Source organism: Erpetoichthys calabaricus (genome assembly GCF_900747795.2).
Source record: "Erpetoichthys calabaricus chromosome 1 unlocalized genomic scaffold, fErpCal1.3 SUPER_1_unloc_24, whole genome shotgun sequence".
In the NCBI taxonomy this organism is placed as follows: domain Eukaryota; kingdom Metazoa; phylum Chordata; class Cladistia; order Polypteriformes; family Polypteridae; genus Erpetoichthys; species Erpetoichthys calabaricus.
In genome coordinates this window covers 1107033-1119609 of record NW_026261590.1, presented here as the reverse complement: position 1 = coordinate 1119609, position 12577 = coordinate 1107033, and the positions used below count along the sequence as shown (strand labels likewise).

The 12577-nt window shown below is 39.4% G+C and overlaps 2 long non-coding RNA genes and 1 pseudogene across 2 annotated transcripts in view; 1 reads left to right on the top strand and 2 right to left on the bottom strand.

Moving 5' to 3' along the window:
* The window catches only part of LOC127526389 (zinc finger protein 420-like), a 537318-nt pseudogene that overhangs the window by 83309 nt on the left and 441432 nt on the right, over nucleotides 1-12577 (bottom strand).
* LOC127526385 (uncharacterized) lies at nucleotides 2297-5224 on the bottom strand. The gene is made up of 3 exons (XR_007933964.1): nucleotides 4939-5224; nucleotides 4433-4616; nucleotides 2297-2556 (listed from the first exon to the last, which is right to left on the bottom strand). It is a non-coding gene; the product is annotated as an uncharacterized LOC127526385 (long non-coding RNA).
* LOC127526387 (uncharacterized) overlaps nucleotides 8372-12577 on the top strand; it is a 399704-nt gene continuing 395498 nt past the window's right edge. Inside the window, exons 1-2 of the long non-coding RNA XR_007933965.1 lie at nucleotides 8372-8769; nucleotides 11927-12244. This is a non-coding gene — a long non-coding RNA (uncharacterized LOC127526387). The remainder of the gene's footprint in view (nucleotides 8770-11926; nucleotides 12245-12577) is intronic.

Genomic DNA, 12577 nt, shown 5'->3' with positions numbered 1-12577 from the left:
TCTTAATTTTCCTAGCCAGTATTTTTTTGACCCTGTAAACGTCTGTGGAATCGACTTTAATTTTCTGCAATTCAGGGTCGTAAAAGGATCCTATGATCTCTTCACCATCGTAATCTTTCAGTTTGTACACAGCCGGTGCCCTAGGTACAAGCTCAGATACGGTAAAGATTTCATCTGAAAATGTTTGTTTATAACCTTTCGCAAAAGGATGTCTGGTTTTAGAAACCCTAACTGTATCTCCTACTTTGAACTTAAACTACGGTGTACCTGGGGTTTGGCTACATCATATAAGTTTTTGAAAACTTTCCAGGAATTTAACGTGTTTACATCAGAAGGAGCCATTTTTAGGCTTCGATGATAACTTTTGTTGTAAGAGTATACTAGATCTGACAATTTATCGATGTAGGTTCTTGTATTATATGCACTGAAATATTTCCACATTTTAGTGTGCGGTTAAATCTCTCCACCATAGATGCCTTTAATTAATTTCATTGTGGTGAAATGTTTTATTACGATTTTCTTTAACAGCTTTTGAAAATCTTGGTTGAAAAACTCTTTCCCCTTATCGGTCAGGAGCTACTTTGGAGTTGTACACGTGCTCAGAATGTTCTGGAAGGCTCTTGTCATTTCTTTACGAGTTTTGTTCTTCAGAGGCATTACCCATGCGTACTTAGAAAGTACATCGATACAGGTTAACAAATATTTATAACCCCGGTTATGCTCGGACACATTTGTCATGTCTGCTAAATCCATCTGCCATTGCGAGTCTATATCGGATACATAAACCTTATTTCTACTAAAATCCCTTCTAGTGGGTTTATGAATTTTATAAGAATATTGACCAGATAACCAATCCGACACCTGATGGTCATTACTTTTCTGACCTGAAACCTCAAGAGCTCTTTTCAAAGAGTATATTCCCCCAAAGCTGCCAGGATTTGCAGGATTATAATAAACTTTTTTCATGTAGCCCTCCATCATTGACGGTGAAAGAAAAACGTCAATGGTTTAAAAATCAAATGGTTCTTTATTGGTAATTTTCAAAAACAATAATAAAATTCAGAGATGCTTTACCAACCACTTCCAAACATAATATTACAACTAAACAGCATGATTAAAACAGGTTATATCACAGGCACATTCAGTTTGGACACTTTATCTGATTTTTCCATGTCGTATTCCCCGTAAAACCCCAAAGGTACATCAGACATATCAGGTACAGAAAAATGGCGTTCAGAGTAAAAATCGGCTATTTCACATATTTTTGAGTAAGAGTCATCGTCCATGTTATGAAAGGCTTGTACAATAGCCTCATTAATAGAATGTTAATTTTTCAGGTCGTCGACAGCATTTTGTACAAATGCATGAATTTTGTGAAAAAGCGGAAAGATGTTGAAACAACCCAGAGTCTTGATGACCAGGGTCCTGAGCCACGGTTGGCAAAAAACAGCCAGCACCTTTTGAAAGTGGCCAACCCGATAAACAGAGTCAGGCTCAAACAGACATGTATGCTGTGTCTGGCTGGGGTGATCTATTAAACACCCCTGAGAGGTAATTTTTAGGTCCCGATCAACTATTATATACAGCAGAACTCTTGACCAGTTTCAGAGCCTTTTGAAATGTTTCACTCAGGGGTCCATCAGTTTGTTCAAGGTCAATACCCGCATAATCAGCATCCTTGGGTGATATTTTCCAAGCGGCCAGAGCTTCTACCAGTTCGTCCAAGGCCTCTTCTTGCCGCATGACCTGATTGGTTATCTCTTCAGGCCCTGTTAGGCTCCCCGGAACATCATTAGCAGGTACAAACATGTCAGGTACTGTGCGGTTCTCCAGGAGACTGTCCAACCAATACATATCATCAGGGGCAGGTAACTGAGGCTCAGGCCAATAGATCTGGTCAGCTGAAGGCATAAGAAGGTCCGGCCAAAACAGCTGGTCTGGAGGCGAGCTGTTAGGAACAGAGTACCCAGAGTTGGGGACGATATCATGTGTACATACTGTACGGTATATTTGAACTGCTTCTTTTACCTTTCCTTGTACAGCACTTTGGTTCAGTTCTGGCTGTTGTTGTAAATGTGCTTTAAAAATAAAAATTGCCTTGTCCTACTTTATAAAACATTATTTAATACATAGCACTAAGAAGTGCAGATCTGAGACAATGGACCGCAAAGATGAAGTTGGTTTGCAACATTTATTACAAAAAAGTTAAAGAATATATAAAATAAAGAACAGGAATTGTAAGTTGTAACTGAACAATGAGGGCCATGTATGTTTGTTAAATTTTCTCACTAAACACAGTCATTTTACTTTTTCCTCTCACGTTATCTAAAAACAGATGCATGTCTTCCATATCTGAAAAAAGGATGATGAAGGGTCTAAAGACCTCTCGTCTTCTTCTGGAAACTCAGATAGCAACTGAAATTTCTGAAGGGCCTCCTCAATGTCGTCTTTGTCCATTGACAGTAATGCAGGGAGTGAGATGTGCCCCCTGAACACAGAAATGTTCTCAGCGCACCACTTCTCTGCCTCGGTAAGATGCTGAAGGTTTCTGTGTTGCTGTAATATGTTTTATTAAAAAAACAAACAAAAAAAAAGGTCATCATAAAGCTTATGGCCCTTTCCTCCACATTTACAAGGAATGTAAGAAAAGGAAAGTAAAAAAAAATGTACAGTATATTCTGAATTTGTTATACATTATTACCATTACTGCTTTCGATTGCAGATTCTACAAGTCTTCAATGTTTCTTACCACACACAATTATTAACACAGCACACAATGCATTTCAAATGTTTTCAGGCGTGGGTGTCGAACTCCGGTCCTGGAAGACCGCAGTGGCTGCAGGTTTTCATTCTAAGCATCGTCTTAATTTGTGACCAGTGTTTACTGCTAATTACCTTTTTTTGCCTTAATTTTAATTACCTTGACTCAGGCCCCTTAGTTGCTTCCTTTATCTTAATTAGCAGCCAAATAATAACGAGACACAAAACAAGAATCCATATGACCAGCTCACCTGTGCCCATCACAAAATATGTGAAAATAAAGAAAGATGGAGGTCTCAGTAAGGCTGATCTCTCAGCTCACCAAAACATTGTGAGGGTGGTCTTAGAAAAAACAGAAAAAATAACAGTTCTAGAAATGTCTGCCGTGGCAGAATGAGAGCACCAACAAGCCATGGAATTAAATAACGAGTTTAACTAACAACAGAAATCTGCTTCTCATTGTGAAACTGGTTGGAGTCTGAAGCCCCGATTTAGCTGGTCATTTGTTGGCTCGTTTCATGCCTCATTTCTGTTTGGCTGCCATTTAATGAAGAAAGGAATCAATTCAGAGAACTGAATCCTTAAGGACAGGGCTATTAAAATGAAGGGAACAGGAGTTAATTAGCAGTGAAAACTGGTCACTGATTAGGAAAAGGGTCAGAATGAAAACCTGCAGCAACTGCGGCCCTCCAGGCCTGGAGTTTGACAACCCTGATCTAAGGCCTTTAAGAGTTGTACTGGTCCTCCAGTTTGTCAGAAGATGTAACACAGGCTTTTAGTCTTTTGGGCTTTGACTCCTACTGGTTAATGATTAACAGTCGGCATCTGAGACAAGCATTAAGTCTTTTTATACATTTTATTCACTATACAGTGGAACCTCAGTTCACGACCATAATTCGTTCCAAAACTCTGGTCGTAACCCGATTTGGTCGTGATCCGAAGTAATTTCACCCATAGGACTATATGTAAATACAATTAATCCATTCCAGACCGTGCAAACTGTACAGGTATGTAAATATATTTTATTTAAAGATTTTTAAGCTCAAAAATACTTAATTATACCATAGAATGCACAGTGGAATAGTAAACTAATGTAAAAACATTGAATAACACTGACACAAACACCCAGGCTTGCTCTCAGCTGCACGCGCTCTCTCTCTCTCTCTCTCTGCTCTCTCTCTCTCTCTCTCTCTCTCTCTCTCTGCTCTCTCTCTCTCTCTCTCCTCTCTCTCTCTCTCTCTCATCAGCATGCGAGCCTTCACTCTCACTATCCTGCATTCGCTTTATTTATTTAGTTATTTATTAAAACTGGCCTTTTTGACGGGAGCTGTGGACTCGCTATACCACAGGAGGAAGCTGGGTTGAGAAGAGGTTACAGTTTTGAGGGAGAGTCCCACTGCGTGATGCACCTAGAACAATGTACAGTACAGGGAGAGACTGAACACGTGTGGAAATCATCAGCACGCACAAACCGAAAGGGAAACTGGCTTGTTCGTATACCGAGTGTGTGGTCGAGAACAGATGCATAAGTTTGGCAAACTTTTTGGTCGTAACCCGATTTGTACGTGTTCCGAGACGTTCGTGAACTGAGGTTCCACTGGCATTGTAAGCCAGCATCAACAAAATGGAATTCATCTTTCTTATGGAAGTTTATAAAATGAGGTGTCTATACCTGCTCATCAGTGCCCTGTGCTGGATATTGGAGAAGGGAGGCTGACGTTTCTTCTAAATGTAAAGATCTCAAACCTGCAGAATGCAGTGCTATGGAACAGAATAGCAAGACATTCATTTTTCATTTCAGATGTAGTGCAAGTCTTTACTCTGTCTTCTCATTAATGGCTTAATAAAGTCTAAACCTGGAAACAGAGAAAATAATATTTACCTAAGGAAATGTTTAAAAGAACCAAAAGAATAAGCACAATAAATGACCCTGTCCTGGCTGTCCATTATTTCTGTACCTTCTAATTTTTTGTTTGGTTCTTGGCCTTCATTTAGAAAGGCGTTTGCTCGCTCAGTCTGATGTGAGCAGTTACTTCAGTGATTTCAAAAAGAAGCACTAAGTTTATAATGGTAAGCATTGTGACTATTTGTCTTTGATTTACAATATGGCTAAGTATATTTGCCACATTACCGCAGAACTAAATGAAAGTTATTAAAGGAAATTTAAATTTCATGTACCCCTTGGGGCTGGAGTTCTCAAGTAACATTCTACACCAGCACTTCCTCAAAGCCAGCATGTCATTCTAAAGAGGACTGAGCAGAGTCACGTTGTTAAAAGGAGTTTAATGTTACAAAAATATTTATGTAAACCATTATAAACACACATTTAAAATATCTGGATTTTGAAAGGTAGGTGTTTCTGGAACATCAAAACCATTAGGGGCAGTATGCTAAAATAAAAAAAAAATACAAATATAAAAAAATAAAATAAACATAATACATATATCCAACACAAATTGTAGAAGGTGACAAAAATGGGAAACAACATCCAGATATAATCCTCTCTCTACATTGTAATAAATAAATAAATCTGGCCGACCGATAGTTTGGGATATTGGCATTGCATTATGATATAACTGTTCCAATGCTCTTGGACTACCTTGATATGATGATGGTAATATTACTGCTTTACCTGCTTTGAATTGTCTGAACTATTGATATTTGAATTTTGAACATGATCAATGAGACCTTGCATATGTTCCGTTCTAAGTTTTGCATGTCATTCGATTTATTAAAGAGACATTTTGCTTCAACTGTTAGATATGCATTAATAATGTAATGTTGTGATAGATGCTAAGATGACAGAAGTGGGCTAAATACATGGGAACATATGGCTAATTTTGACTCAAAATTCTGTGTGGGTGTTATTCGTTTATCAGAATTCGTGTGTGTCGTATTGTACAACCATCAGGTTGCGGAGGTGGTGACCGGTTTACTAACATAAAGGTGGCGGTACGCGTACATTGCTTTCTGATCAAGTCTGAAGGACTGTGAAGGGTACACAGAGGCCATGAGTCCTAGCGCTACATGATTTGTTTATTTGGTGAAAACACATAACATTTTAAAATTTGAGTTTGCCTGAGTTTATAACAGTGATGTGTGACATTTGTCCTGAGTGTTTGTTCATTTTTATGAAGTGCTTGAAGGAGTCTTTGAACCGATGGCCTGGTGTTTGTGACCTGACATCCAGATATTCAGTGGTTTCCCAATTCGCAACATGTTTTTAAATCTGTGATTACTTGCTGTTATTCATATGATCTTTCAAATAACTGATTTACTACATGCATACACCTTTATGCTTTCAAGCTGTGTTATTAGAGGGTTTTCAAAATTGTTACAAATACAGCTATGAGGCGTGTCCAAAAAATATATATATACTGTATATATATACTGTATATCATAATGCAAGTCTTTTCATTGCACACAGTTAGTTTCTTCCTTATTTTGTGGGGATTTCTTTCAGCTGTTAAAGTTGCCAACACTGTGTGTGGTAGGAGACCGCAGGTCTGTCAGTTTGTGTTACAGTAGTACAATTTGATAAAGCAGGACAAATCGATAAAACACCGAATGCCTTTCTTGATGCCAACCCTTCTTATCCTAATCTTACATTCAACTTTTTCAACAGACTCTTAGTGCAGACCTCCAGAGCTCCACTCCATTGAGGAGGGTGTTGCTTTATATTAAACATCAGTGATGACACCCGGTTACATTACGGTGAAGGTCAGGGTTGAGGGAGGATTTATCTGACTCAAGTCCAGTAAACCAGGTGACAAAACACTGCAATCTATTTGGCTGTCCAGTGATCTACTCAATCACAGACCCCTTCAGCTGGACCCATTGTCACTACCTGATCTGCGCTGCCCACCTGATCTGCACACACGTGTATTGAAAGTCTGCTTCATTACACAGTTTACGGTGCTGACCAATCTGTTTTACACAAGCGTTAATAATTTATGGAGTGTGTGATATCATATCTGAGCTGATGTGACGCACTGCACACGTGCTTAATGAAGAAAATAAATAAACTCCACTTTACGGCATGGCCCAATCTGAACTGAGCGTACTGATCCACCGCTGACAGGGCTGTATTGTCAGTTCAGTTCCACATTAGTTGAGAATATTATGGAAATACTTTGTTGTTCTGCCGAGATTCATTGTAGGCTGTGTCTTCAGGGCTTTATTAAGCAGGTTACTTTCCTAATTTTTATTACACAACAAAGCAAATTTACACAAAAGAAAGGATTAAAAAATACAGGGATGTTGCTGGATTCAAGAACTTAAAAGATTTTGGTGGCCCCATATATATCTAATTCAAAATAAAAACAATAAGAAATTAAAATTAAATGTTATTTTAAAAATGAAAGAAAACTTACAGTAAGATGGAAAATAATGTTTTTTTGTATGCTTCCACTTTATTTACAGTATATTTGAAAAGTGTTCTCTTACTTTTTTCTGATTACAAAGTCTTTGATCAGATCCTCACTTTAAGGTGCTGATCATTCATTCAGATTGAGATGGCAGGGAGGCAACTGAAGATCTCGGCTGAAAGCAGTGGACTGTAAGAGAGAAATGAGAGGAGATCTGTGAGTCACCACCATTGAGGTGGTAGGAGAAGCCATGAGATGAAATAACATTGACAAAGGAACAAATGTACAAGGAAAAGAAAAGTGAACCCAACATCCGTCCTTGAAGCACATCTGTAGAAATGTTCTGTCAAGAAGACAAGGAGTTAGACCAGGAGACACAAAAGGATCGGTCCGATAGGGAGGTCTTGAACCTGTTCAAAGCAGAGCCGCTTATTCCAATTTAATTAGTAGAAGAGATGAGGGTGATGAACCATAACAAAGGCTGATGAAAGGGCAAGGAGGATGAGGACAGAGGAGGGAGAAGGAGCTCGAGCAGATCTAAGAGCATTTGTGACGGAAATCAGTGGAGTTTCAGTAGAGGGACCCTTGGAGAATCCACACTGAAGTAGATCTAGTCGATTATAGTCAGAGAGAAATGAAGAGAGGTGTTTATGGACTATGAGTTCTAGGGCTTTGGACAGAAATGGCAGAATGGACACAGGATGGTAATTCTCAAGGGCAGATGAGATGAGAGGGTTTTTGAGCATAAGGATGAAATAAGTGGAGAAGTTACTGGGGGTCAGTGAGGCATTGGAAAGAGAAAAGATGTAGGGGATCAATGAAGGACAGATGGACTGTAGAAAGGTGTGAAGGAATGGGGTCTAGAGCACAGGGGTCTAAAATGTCAGAGTCATTTACAGTAGTGAAGGATGAAAGAGGAGAATGACAGAGGAGACTCAGAAGATGTCTTTGGGGTCTTTTGGTGATTTTGAAAGAGAAGAAAGAAGCAAAATCATCAGGAGAGAATGACAAAGGTCTTGGAGCATCAGGAGGACTTAAAAGAGGCTTAAAGGTAGAGAAGAGGTGGTGAGCATTTCTTTCAGAGTATGCCATTAAAACGGATTTCTTTGGAAATAGCAGAGATACAGAGAAGAAAGAGAGGAGGGACCTACACTTATCCTGGAGGAATGAAAGTTTCTTATTATGCTATATATATAATTATTGTTATTATTATTGTTGTATCGAAAAACAAAAATGAAACTAAGAACTTTACTAAATCTTACAAGAACTATTTACAGGAAATCTTACTGTAATTAAAAAAAAAAAAACTCAGTTCATGATCACAAAAACAAACGGCCCAGTGGCAGCCCCAGACAAACGCAGCTTCTCTGATGACATTATTGGTTTAATAGGCTCCTATAAGGCAGCAGGACACTGAGCCACCCAGCCTCTCTCCAGCTACAGCGTATTCTCGCTCAACTGGCACGTGACCCGAAATCGGAGACAGGCTGACGTCATCCAATGCGACGGCTCCTGAAGCCACACTGCTACAGTCTCGCCATCTCTCTCACTTTGTGAAACAGTACACTGACTCAAGGCTGTTGTTGATTGAGGCAGAAGTGTGATCGAGTTCAGAAAGAATCTCATCGCCAAGAGGCAGAGAGTAAGTACTTTGGAGATGCGCTTTATGGACGTGTGAGTTTTCATTCGCTCCATTAGAATCACCGCGCGCGGCGAGTTCGTATTCGTTAGCCCTCCGCTGAACTTTGCTCGAGTGAATCCTCCTGTGGTCACCCGCGTGCCATTGCTGTTCATTTGTATCAGCGGTTCACTTCACTTCACGTGGCTGAATCCCAAATTTTAGTTCATAGCACCCAGTCACACCGCTGGCGCCTGTTCATTACCCTCCGAGTGTCCTTTTGTCGTTTCCTTCCCGAATCGCAGACATCGAGCAGACGGCCATTCCACACGTAAGACGCTTTGATTTCTGCCTTTGTTTCTCCTGTCACTCCGCGGCGCTCAGTTCTGACAGTTGCGGGGTTGGTGACATTGAAAGAGCGGTGAGGAGTCCCTCGGGCAACTGTGTGTTACTGCCTTACAGTTCTGTCGGAAATAATTTGAATCTCAGCCTGATTTTTAAGTCTCTATGCAGTTTCCATGTCTGCTCTTTTATTCTTATTTTCTCCACTTCTCTAAAGATGCTCAGGTTTAGTGGCCTGGCGAATCTAACTTGTCTTGGTGTGGTTGTGGACTTGAATGTGAGTGTACCATATGATGGTCTATAGCTGGCTCCTTCCCTGTACAGGTACTCTGGTTTTCTTCCTGTACCCCAATAACTTCTATTTGTTTTTGTTTTGCACTGGACCAGGATGGTGAGGTGGGCTGTGTGGGTCACCTCTTTGTGCCACTCTTAGGTGAACTGTCAGGACTGGCATCCCTCTTCTGCACAAGACCCACTTTCATTTAATTAGAGTATTCATGAAGGTCAATAATGAGCCGCTTTTACTCTGGTACCCCCCCCCCCCCCCCCCCCTTTAGGGTTACCCATAGCAAACTGGTCAATCAGAAGCACAAATGGAGCATTAAGAAAGACTGAGGCACACAAGGCCTCCACCATGCCAATCTCACAATACTGGGAGTGCTGCTGTTTAATTGGAGTTTATTAATGTGTTAAGTACTAAAATATTTGTGATGTGTGCAGAGTGTACTTAAACAAGATGAAGTTGATAAACTTGAAACTTGTTTCAAAGTTGTTGGTAATGACAAAGTTGTTTTGAAGAATGTTTTTGTCCTGGAGCATGTCAGATTTGCCAACCACAGTCGCTGATCTCATCACCTAACCACATTAATTTAAACGACCATTCAGCAGAGTTGTGCTCAGCCCTGTTTCTAACAGCCAATAGCATGCTGCTGATGACGTCCGTGGTGTACAAAGGGTTAACAGCTGTAGCTCTTCAGCAGCAATCTTCACCTTTATTTTATTTTATTTTTTCCCCCTTTTTGTTTTGCTATCTGAAACATGAAACAACAGAAAGAGGAGCATCTCTTATTTTTGTTAGGTTCAAAACCTGCAGTTTCTTATTCCTCTTCACTTAACTCTATGCCTTCTACTTCAGGGAAACATTCACTGGTTGTCTGCTCTCCTGCACACACAGTCTGCCCCTAAGACTAAAAACAAAATCAAACCTGTTTAAATTTATCTTTGCGAGTCGCAGGCTAGTTGAAGTCAGACATTGGGTGTCTCACATTAGGCGGCCATCTTTACAGGGACACACCGCCAACTGCCTCCATCTTGCTAAGATTATTTAAATGAAGGCTGTGACTTGAATAATGGTTTGGGATTTTGTAAGCTTGGAGCATTTTCACATTAGACAAGTTGACCAGCGATTGTAAGTTCCTCCTTCATATGCCCCTGGTTTTTAACATAATCCTGAGGCCTAACTTGTATAAACCTTCCTTAACATTAACTATTAACAAAATTCTGGGACCCTAACAGTATTGAATGTTCAATCAAAGTAGTGAATACTGTTGACACACAACTGTGCAAGATGGCCTCCTTCTTCTTCTAAACAGATAAGAGCTGAGGGTGTGGTGACTCCTCGGCTGGGTGTCTCTTTCCATTGTAGATAAAGAAGAGGAGATAGTTAGCAGCAGCACTCCCTCTCATCCTGGGGTGTATTTCTCACCTGAACAAATCTCTGCAGGTGATCTCTAGTCACACATGTGATGACAGGTCATTTTCTAATTCTGGATTTATACACAAGCACAAACAATAACAAGGTGTCATTACTTTTGTCAGAAACATCTAAAGCAGTTCAATAAATGCTGCTTAACAGGAGTTCTGAAGTAAAGGATAAATGTTGAACTGACAAGTTTGATTTCACACTGGAAGCTTCAAAGCTGGTAAAAGGAAAGGGCAGATTTAGAAAATTAAAGCACGACAAGCTTGTGACATTTGATTTTTTTGATTTAATTTGACTATTCTGTTAAATATTGCTCTTTAGTAATATTTTTTTAACCAGCTAATGATGCAAATTTAAATCTTGCAATAGCAAGTGTTGCAGTTCAAACAGAATTGGTCTGTGATTAACTAGACTTTAAAACCATGTTGTTAGAAAAACATCTTAAGAGTTTTTATTTAAATGAAAGTATCCTGAATAATCTTGGAATTCAGTAATTCAACAGTATAATAATGTTTTGAATTTTAATATGTGTTATGAATTTTAATCAGTGTTTTTCAACTGCTGTCTGAGAATGATTAGAAATGTGCACATGCTAAGATAAATCAGACACTTCATGATATATCATTCTTTATAAACTCTGTGCTGAAACTCTCACCAAGATTGTAAACCCTACCTTGTGCTATTGCACTGAGGATGTCCATCCCTGCCCCACATTACATTTCAAGGCTTGCATTATATTTTGAGATTTATGAATACCAGTACTTCTTTAATGTGGGGGGGGGGGGGGGGGGATGAATAGGATTTCTGTGTTTGCTGTTGTATCAAAGGGTGTCCAGCATTGTAAAATTGTGTTATATTAGTATATCACATACAAAAGTTCTAATATCATAACATCCCTAATATCAACAGATGGTGCCGAGTCATAATGGTGTGTCGTAAAGCCATGAGACACTCCCTGAGACTGTTTCATATCTGGTCACCTGGTATGAAGATTGATTACTTACTCTGCCCATGTGGTCTCGGTGAATAACTTGACTTGGCTTCTTTCTTAACTGATGAGGACATAGAAAAATGGGACTTAAATGTGTTACATTTGTATTGCACTTCTGAATTAATTAAACCTTGTGTTCTATACAGAGAAAAAGAAGAAGATGCCAAAAATGTATCCAGCTGGCCAGAAGAGTTTACAGAAAGAACATCAACGTGAAGAGGATGTCTCTGAAAAGAGGAACAAAAGAAAGGGCAGGACTAACATTCAGAGACCACGCAAAATTATAAACCGTATGAAGGTGAAAGATTGTAATATGGGCCCAGATGAAGACTTAAACAGATTGGGCTCCAGTTTGGGCAGACGCTGCTACTTGAAGGACAGTAATGCCCACAAGCCGTCAGAATCCTCGAAGACTAACACAGTGAGGCCCGAGAAGAAATTGTGTCCAAATCAAACTGGAGAAGGTATGTGCTAAAATAAAATAAGGCAGTTATGATTTACCTGAAGGGTGCTTTCTTGCATTTTCACTCTGCTTAGAAACAAAGGCTTTTTAAAAATACGGGTTTCATTTTTAAAGTATAAGGAACAGAAACAATTAAATCTTTGGACTAGAATGAGGAGGCCTGGCTGAGTTGTTCTTGCAGTTTTTTCACCTAACACTATCAGTTCACAATTTCCTTGGTTTGGGTTGTATCTCTTTTTAATAATAATCACTAGCTTAATGTCTTTATTATGAAGAAAACCTTTTAATAGATTTTAGACAATTTAAAGAGAAGTCAAAGAAAAGTCAAATCTGT